Here is a 9,955-nt window from a genome sequence, read left to right on the forward strand (position 1 = left end):
AGAGAGAATGTGTGTGAAGGTGCTTTCATGGGTTTTGGTTGATTTGGTATTTAAACATGCCGTTCGAAAAGATTTGAAGGAATGAAATCATTAAACTATGGGAAAAGTGAAGATTAATTCATACAATTGTTGGTAAGATTTGAAAGGATGGATAGAATATCGTTTGCTGTCTTAAGAATATTAGAAATGCACACGCATCAATTATTTGAGTTGGATGCTTTTGCATGTATTCTCATGTGTCATGCCAAGAACAGAAGAAAATAAGCAGCCAAATGATGTCATATGCACCAGATGGCTTTATTTCTGTCGTATTTTTCTTCCTTTTTATGTCTATCCTTATCTTTAAAACACAGTTATCAGACTTGGTTCGACCATGACATTGGTTTACTCATCAAGTCATCATAGCTTCAATGAGTTCAACCAATAGATTATTGTTTAAATTAAGCATAAATATAAATAACAAAATCTATAAAAAATGATGGTACATAAAACACAAATATAAACTTGAAAGTTAATTATAGAAGAAAGTGACATTCGAAATACTATTTCTTGCTTGGTAAAAAATCAAATAAAAAGTATCTTATTTGTTGTTAATGAATTTTAGTAGATAGATTAATCAGTGTTGGAGATTGATTAAAATTGCGTTGCAATGATTTCTTGTCTTCCTGTTTATTTTTTTCCTTTTTCTTCTAGTGCAAATATGGAATTTGCGTAGCTAGTTGCACAATAATATACAATGAATACAAAGCCATCGGTAAAATGTGGGTGAAGCAAAAAATTGTTGGCTGGTGTTGACCCTATTTTTCGTAATGGCTATTTGGACAGCAAATGTCTGGTCCATTCATGTATAGGCAAGCAAATTTAGACACGTTTTTACCGAAAATAGGGTCATAAAATCACTGTGATAATGGACGTGGGAGATGACACGAGACGAAAACGTTCGAGCACTGACAATATGATAAATGATAATTGTAAAATCAAAGATCAATCATAAACAACTCTCAAAATAAAATGAATCCAAACTTAGATATCAAGAGACAAGCAAAAGAGAGTTATAATTTCAAGTATATGAAGTTCTTATATATTTTTTCTATCCTTTAACATGTTCCAAGAGTTGTCGATGTGGTCACCATTGGATCAGAACCCTATGATCTCATCCCATCAATTGGAGCCTCCCATCACTTTCTGTCATCCATTGATTACATTAACAAAAGGTCACTCACTCTACACTCTAGGCTGATATTTTTAACACTTATTAATACAAAAGTTATATCAATCATTCCTATAGATACTCTTCATATCCTCTTTAAAGGCAACGAGAGCCTCGGTTTTAAGGGGGAGCTTCGGATATGCAAAGGTTTGGCCAGAAGAGAGAATGTATCGACAAAGAGAGAGTGCTTCAGCAAAAAACTATGGATGAAAATAGTGCTTCAGTCAAAGAGTAGATTGTTTCCTTTCTTTATTTTTTTGCTCTTGTTGACTGTCAGATGTTTGCATGCAGTGCCTTTACGTGAGTTGGACGTGGAGGCCTCTATTAAGAGCTTTGGACATGAGACGTAACAATAATCCCCCAGGTCTATATATGATCATTCATATAATGCATGGGCTTATGTTATTTGAAAATTTTGTTGGGACAGTTATTTTTAACCATCCAAGTAGTCCGTCAAGTCTAATTGTGAATATTTATATGAGAATTAGAATTTGAAAACATAATTGTAAAGAAATGTTCGGAGTACTTATCAGGGATATTTTTGGAATTAAGTTTGAGATTTTCTATCTGTTGAAGTTGAATCGGAGGTGGGGTTAACTTGACCGATGTTGTTTGCATGTTAGTATATTGTTGAATTCTTGCCGAAGTTGTCTAAGTCAAAGCTGAAATGGTTTGCTTCGTCAATTTGAGCGAAGTTGTAGACAACAATTCTAAAGAGGCATGCTATTTGACTTGTTTAGGAATATGAGACGTCCTTAATGGTTGTGCAACAATGATTTTAAGTTTTTTTCTTTTTCCAAAAAAAAAAAAAAAAAAAAAGGACAGTTGAAGCAATTTAGTCCCCATATATGTAATCATCATCACAATGAGTGATGATGGCTATCGTGAGCATGTCTTTATTGGTTCAGACATATTAGAGCGTGTGATTCAGATGCTCTAATCTAGGCCACAAAAGGGAAAATGGCAGAGGTGGTGTGCGGTTCAGATTAAATTTCAAGTGAACGGTTGGATGATCTGAATTGACAACCAATGGTTAGACTAAATGCCTCTACCTATGAAAGGCAAGAACCTAGGGCAAAAATCACATTTGCATTTGATAATCACTGAATTCAAAATCTCTTTGTTCATCTCGTCTTCTTCAACCCGTTCTCACAATTTTCAGTTACTTTCGTTCGATGTCTTTTTTTCTAATCTATCAAGTATCCAAAAAGTTTGCAATTGTTGGTCTAATGGCTTCCTTACATTCTGGGGTGATTTAGACATTAGTCAGTGGCCTATGAGATGGGGATTACCCTAAAAAATACAGCCTTTGGTGTGGCCATAGAGGTTGAAGCCCTCTTTAAAAACACTCAAAGCAAAAATAAAGATAATGCTGATAAGGACTCTAGGGTTGATGAGGTAGCCAAGAAGGCAACAGCTGAGATAGAAGCCTTGAAAAAACAACTAATTAAAGAGTCCGTGAAGCTTACTTTTGCCTTAGCGAAAATCAAAAATTTGAAAAGTGAGGTCTGCTCATCTCAAAGTGAGGTGGCCTCTATGACAAAGCGAATGGAGACTTCTGATGCCCACCATATACTGGCTCGTAATGCACGGGAGAAGGCCAATAAAGAGTATTGCTTTGAATTATGAGATGGGAGAGTTGAGCTTAATGGTTTCCGAATTGATAGAAGAGGTGGAGACAATGAGGACGGAAGCTCAATCTACTGGTAGTGAAGCTAAAATGCGTTACATTGCCAACTTCCATCTGACGGAGGTATATTCTATACCGAGGTGGTGAAGTGGATTGGGATGAAATACCAAACGTTCAACATCTCGAAGTTGAGGTTTGAATTCTTGGGCAAGGGAGATGAGGAGCCTCAAACTCTTGCAGAAGGCAACCACATGATCGAAATTGAAGACGATGTTGTAGAAGATGAAGAGGCTTCAAAAGCTATGGCTTTCAATGCTATAGTGCCCTTCATTCCTCCCTTCCCCCTCCTACTTAGCAGATAGGACTTTTGTAAAAAAATTTCTTTTCTTTTTGTAAATGGCCTTGAAGCCCTCATTTGTAATTTCCTTCTAAATGAATGAAAAAGATTTTTGTTATTTACTATCTTCAGTGAACTTTTATTTCGTTGCCTTGTAGCATTTTATTTTGATATTTGATACTTGTTTGTATTCGCTATTTGTACAAATGTTGGCAGTTCGTGTCTTTTATTAATTTTTCTGAGCATGGGATCAATTGGTTCATCCATACTGAGGCCTCCTTAACAACTTTTGTTGCTAAGGGGATGTGCTATCCACTTTGCGATTTAGGAGGTGGTTCATTATGGGGTCTAGCCTCGTCATCGAAGTACTCATACTTCCCTGCGCAGGGACGATTCGTCTATACAGAGGCTTCTCCCTTAACTTTAGTTAATGGGATGTATTTTTTCTTTACAACAAAGATTTTCAACAAAGCAAACTTTTATTTAATTGAAACAAATCATACATGGAATTCATTTACATTCACTGGTAGTACTTTCATGGATGCTCTGAGTTCCACGGATGAGGTTTTGTCCTTTCATTCATGCTTTCGATTTTATAAGTCCCTGATCCAACTTTTTCATTGACTTCTTCTTAACTTTTAAATTGTAGTAACTAGTCATCTTTCGTTGGTAGATAGCCCATTTTACTTCAAAATCATTCCTCATTTCTTCAAGTAAATCAAGTTCATATTTCCTTAACTCATCATTGGATATTTAGTTAAAATGTATGCGAAGAGAAAATGACAAACCCCCCTCGACTGAGCTCATAGCATCAGCTATGTAAGTCATAAAGGAAGGAGTTTTTCCTGTAGCAGTCTTGCTAGTAGTTGAAATAGCTAGGACTTGAGGTAGTTCATCAACCTAAGCCCCCTTCGAAACATCTAACTTCCTTTTGAATGTGTATTTGATAGTCTTATTTACAACTTCTACTTGTTCGTTAGCCTGATGATGATGTGAGGGCTTTATGATTCCTAACTCTTCACATAAGTTTTTGACTTTCTTATTATCGAACTATCGCTCATTATCCGAGACAATTGAATGGAAAATTCCAAACCGGCATATAATATTTTTCCATAAAAACTTGGAAGTATTTACTTGAATAATTTTGGTCAGAGGTTCAGCTTCGGCCCATTTTGTGAAGTAATCAATAGCGCAATTACAAAGCTGGCACTATCCTTTCTTTAGATACGAGTCTTAGAAGATCAATCACCACTTGGCAAATGGCCAAGGACTAGAAATGACACTTAGCTCTTGAGAAGGTTGCCTTTGAATTGTTGCAAAACATTGACACTTGTCGCACCTTTTTGCAAACTGCTATACATCATTTTTCAATGTTGGCCAATAATATCCCTGTTTTAACATGTTTTGTGCTAGGGACCATCCTTTCTTGTGGTTGACACATACGCCCTCATAAATCTCTTGAAAAACATACGTGGTTTGCTCACCACCAATACATTGGAGTAAAGGCAAGGAGAAATCTCGCTTGTATAGCATGTCATCTTGGAAAACGAAGTGACCGACTCATCTACTGAGCTTCCATGCTTCCTCTTTGTCAGAGGGCAGGGCTTGGTCATTAAGTACGTTATAATTGACTTCATCCACGGTTCTTTGACCCACATCACCCCTTTGCCTTTAGAGGTAGAAGGTTTGGGAAGATGCTCTATAGGCACCGTCATGAGCAGTTGAGAATCTTTGTTGCTTGCTAGTTTTGAAAGAGCGTCAACTTGAGCATTCTCTGAACGGCTAAATTTGTGCCATCTCAAATCTTTCAAAAGCTGGAATGAACTTCATGACCAATTTTAGATAGGCGGCCATGCTCTTGTCTTTGGCCAAAAAATTGCCATTAACTGGCTAACCACCAACTCGGAATTGATATTGATGACCAACCTTTTTAGTTGTATCCTAAATGCAAGTCTAGTCCCTGAACTAATAGCATGTAATTAATAAGTCCTGAAAAAAAAATCTAATGTATTTAACTTAAATAAAAATGTAATGGAAATCTACCAATTTCAGTCTTCAATGTGTGCACGAAGGGTATGTTAGGTAAAACATTTTTGTAGATTATAAGTTGTAGTGGATTCTACAAAATATGTAGATAAAAATATTGTTTGACCAACTTATAAGTTAAAAAAAGCTACAATAGGCAAGCACTAAATCTCGATAAATCCTCACCACGATGCTTCCACACATCTAAGAGTTGGTTAAGACTATATCATCCCCACAGGGGATTAAGAATCGCTAACTTCTTCTACAGACAAACCATCACCTAAACTTTGAATCAAATGCTTGAAACAGAAGACGTTGAAGGCGAAAATGTGACTAATGAAGTTTTCATTGATACACCTGCGGATTAATCCTTTGTTCATTAATAAATTACACGACATAGGGCTGTAATAAAAAAAAAATTAAGGACTCGAACTTGTTCAAAAATTATAACATGGATCCTAAATTATTTTGCTTTAGAACGTGTAGAGAAAGGCTAAAGCTATCACATACCATAAGATACTTTTCCATAAAATAATGACACTACAGCAAGGTAGTTGAATTTAGTACATTGCTTTGAGCATAAAATCGGTGTAAATTCAAGATTCCTATATTCAAAGGGAGAAAAAGGAAAAAAGGAATAATCTTTTATCAGAAAAAATAGTTTGAGATGCTTTAGTTTTTAGACTTAACGTGGAAGCAACTGATAACTGTGAGTTAATTGCATAAGTGCAAAGCATTGTGATCAAAAAAGAAAACACATAGCTGTAACCGGATATGTTTGCTAATGAATAAATAAGCGTTAAAATAAACAAATTATTTATAGATTAAAAGTTAACAAAGTTACAATGTAAAAATTACTCTCGGAATATGATTTTTTTTTTTCAAATTTAAAATAATACAGTAACGTGATGAAACGAGTTTCCTTAATTTAGCCAAACGTGGTCCACCGAAATGAGCATAACTTTGCTCAAAATTAAGAATATATGACGTTAAGACCTTTACCTTTGCTTTACAGAGAGGACTCTACTTGGAAAAGTTCAGTTTGTGCATGCATGAGACGCATTTTGCTTTTACGTGACTACGATAAATGTTTTAAAAATTCCCACACGGCCGAAATTATGTAATTTTTAAATAATTTTTCAAAGCATGGGAAGCATTTTGCGTTCACGTCACAGAAAACAATTGATTACTAATTCACATGTTCCTCAAAAATCAATAAAAATAGGGTTAAATTCACCGTTGGCTATTCAATTTTATATTTAGTGTCATTATGATCATTCAATTTAATTTTGCTTTACCATAATTATCTAACTTTATCTTTAGTATGATCATGACCAACCAATTTGATTTTATTTTACCATAGTCACCTAATATCATGTAACATTTCTCCATAATCACCCAATTTCATAGTTAGTACTTAATAAAATAAAATAAAAACTTATTTTTAAACGAAATGTTTCTAAAATAAAATAAAAACTTATTTTTAAAAAAATTTACTTAGAAAAATAAAAAGTTACATTAAAAAATGTTCCTTAAAAGAATAAAATAAAATAAAAACTTATTTTAAAAAAATATTTCTAAAATAAAAAAATATTTTATTTTTTTTAAAAAATTTACTTAGAAAAATAAAATAAAATAAAATATTATTTTAAAAAAGCATTTTTAAAATAAAAAATATTTTTATTTTTTAAATTTATTTTGTATATAATATAAAGTTACAATTTTACCCCTTTTAAAATTAGTGAAAAATAGTGAAAATAAATGAATGATCATGATGAAACGCTATATGAAATTGGATGGTCGTGATGAAACAAAATCAAATGAAGTGGTCATTGTGATATTAAATATAAAGTTTGGTGGCCATCAGTGAATTTAACCCATAAAAATATAGCAGTTTGTCTTAGTAATGTTGTAATGTTCTAATATTAAAATAGAATATATTTACAATAGACAAAATAGTTTACTAATAATATGTCTGTGCCGTACAATATTAATCTTTTATAGATAATAAAAAAATCATTATAATAGAAGTTTAGATGACTGTCTAATTTCACTTTGAATGTCATTAAATAAAAGAGTTGGATTCCGTAGCATGGATTTAGATCATTTTTTAACGATAAGTTTCAAAATCTGGGGTACAAATAAATAGTCTTGCATTACTTTTAAGTAGTTCCATTTTTTAAAATATATATTCGAATAAATTATGCTTTCAAATTGTTTCATGCATATTTTGTGGTATCCTAACTTGTAAGTTTAACATTATTATACACATACAAGAGCTTTTAATTATATCGCAGTCAGATAATTGGAGTATTAGAGCCACTTTATGAGAAAAAAGTAAATGAAAGAGAAGAAAAACTTTGGTGGGGTTGTCGCATTGTCTTACGTGATGCAACCACCGAATGGGCAGCCACCATCTCATCAGCTCCCCATCTCATTCCGATGAGATGGTGGCTCCCCATTCGATGATCTCACCAAGTAGAATAGTGTGATTGGCCCACCGAAGTTTCTCTCAACAACTAATTAAAAGGTGAGGTATAGAATTAGAGTGGCAGCTTTTCTTCATTTTCAATAGTTTCTCTTAAATTTTAGTTGCTATTGCAACAATAATATACAATGTGTTTCGCGCGGGTTAGTCGCTAACAATTAAAAAGGGATCAGACGATTGTGTAGGGGACAAACCTTTTGAGACAAAGTCCCAAAAAGGGGCGTTTTTTATTGGCGATGACTTTATAATTGGAAAATAAAAACAGAATGCCTCCAAGGGGCGCAAGCACATGAGTTACTGTAAAAGAAGTGTTTAAATCTAAACTAAAAAATTGAAAGTTACATATTCTCTGTTTGAGAGTATTTGATTCGGGGGCCTTTGCTCTATATCTTTTCTTCCTTTTATACTTCCTGGATGATCTCTTTATGATCAACCGCTAAAAAACTGCTTGATCGTTCTATAACTGCCCACTTTCCTCTTAATGGTCAACTTGTCATGGAACTGCCTTTTTTAACTGCTGCCATTACTCTTTGTCGTTCAACCGTTTTCAATTAAATTCCTTGAATCGTGGAACGTGATAGGGCTGCTTAATAACTGCTTTGATAATTGCGCTTCTTGATAACCATAACACTTCATGTTTGCTAAGACCTTGGGCGACTCGAAGGTTTGGGCGAGAATAGAGTAGTAGCTCTAGGCAACTGTATGGCACTCCATTCGCTCAGATCCTAGGCGACTTGCAAGTTTGGACGATGGTGTTACCGCATTCATGGGCCTCTCTATTTGGGCATTCATCCTGAATTGTCTGATTGGCTTAGTTCTTTGGGCTATCTGATTTGGGGATCCTCCAATTGGGCTTCATTCCTTGGGCCGTTCGATTTAGGCTGAATTTTTATATGTCAACAATTACCCCCCAATATGGAAGAACTAATACAAATTATTAAATTTTGCCATATTCACTTTGTGTTTCTAGCAACATTCGAAATTCCCAAAAATCTCAATCATTGTTTTCTTCCATAGCTTGAAAAGGTGCGGCGTTTTGCAAACCCTTATAACTCCCAAATACGCCATTTCACTGCACCATTAAATCACGCCTCACTTTTCTCGTACTTCTCTCTCAAAATTTTACTGTTCATCTCTTTGCTTCCCTGCTGCGTAACTCTGAAAAACTCCATTTCGTCCCTAATAACTACTTCACAATCTCAATCTGGCGACTCCTTTAGTTTTGAAGACTTTCAGAAACTCCTTAATCGTCCATACATAACTCCAAACTTTCTCGCACCTGCCAATGTCAAACTCAATGAGTTCTACCTAGATCCTTTCTTCAACAATGCAAAGGCAGTCGAACAAGCGGCGATGGGCCAGCTGTTTCCTTGTACTCAAGGCCCTCCATTTCTAAACTCTCTGCCGCTAGGGCCACTTCGCGAAAGAGGTATTTGCACTTGGCTTAAATCTGATGTAGTTTTCCGTAGGTGGCATGCTCGCCTTGTGGACCATGGTCCTACTAAGGCACTTTTTGATAATGCTAGGATTTCTGATTTGTTAGAAATCTCTCTTCAACCCCTATTTTTGATTCAACACTTTTTTCGATCGCTTTAAGTTTTTGATCTTCTGAGTATAATACCTTTGTTTTCCCTCTTGGCCCCATATCTTTTACTTTAAGAGATGTTGGGGCCCTAATGAATCTGCCACCTTTGGACGATACCATTTTTCCTGGTATCTTGGTTTCTGGTGGCGCCCCAAAGTTTGGTAAAAATATCACCGAGTCTTATTCAAGCCTGCAAACCCTTCATAACCACTCGAGCGCTGAGCCTTCCCCTACTGAGCGAGTGGCCTTTCTTCTGGTTTGGCTTTGTAAATATGTTTTGTGTGTGCCAAGCATAAATCCCTCCCTGAGCTATTTACCCATAGCGCACGAATTGGCGCGTGGTAGGCCTCTGAATTTATGTTCTTTCGTTTTGGCTGCCCTCTATAAAGGCATGGCTTCTCTTCAATCTCAATTGAAGAATGGTGCATTTCCCACTGACAGTGGACCTCTTTGGTTCACTCAAATGTGGTTGAAACCCTATTTTCCATCGCTTGGTGCTCCATCATTTTCTCGTCCTTCTGCTAGCTGCTATAGGCTAGCCATTGAGCCCCTGGCTCCTATACATATGTTTAGAAGTGACATTTTTTCATTCTTTTATTCTTTGGATTCAATCCCTTCCTTCTTTTCTTTTCCTCCCTTTTTGACTCCAGACTATGTGCATCCTCCCTCCACTATAGATA

The sequence above is a fragment of the Olea europaea genome, chromosome 8, assembly GCF_002742605.1.
Source record: "Olea europaea var. sylvestris chromosome 8, O_europaea_v1, whole genome shotgun sequence".
Classification (NCBI taxonomy): domain Eukaryota; kingdom Viridiplantae; phylum Streptophyta; class Magnoliopsida; order Lamiales; family Oleaceae; genus Olea; species Olea europaea.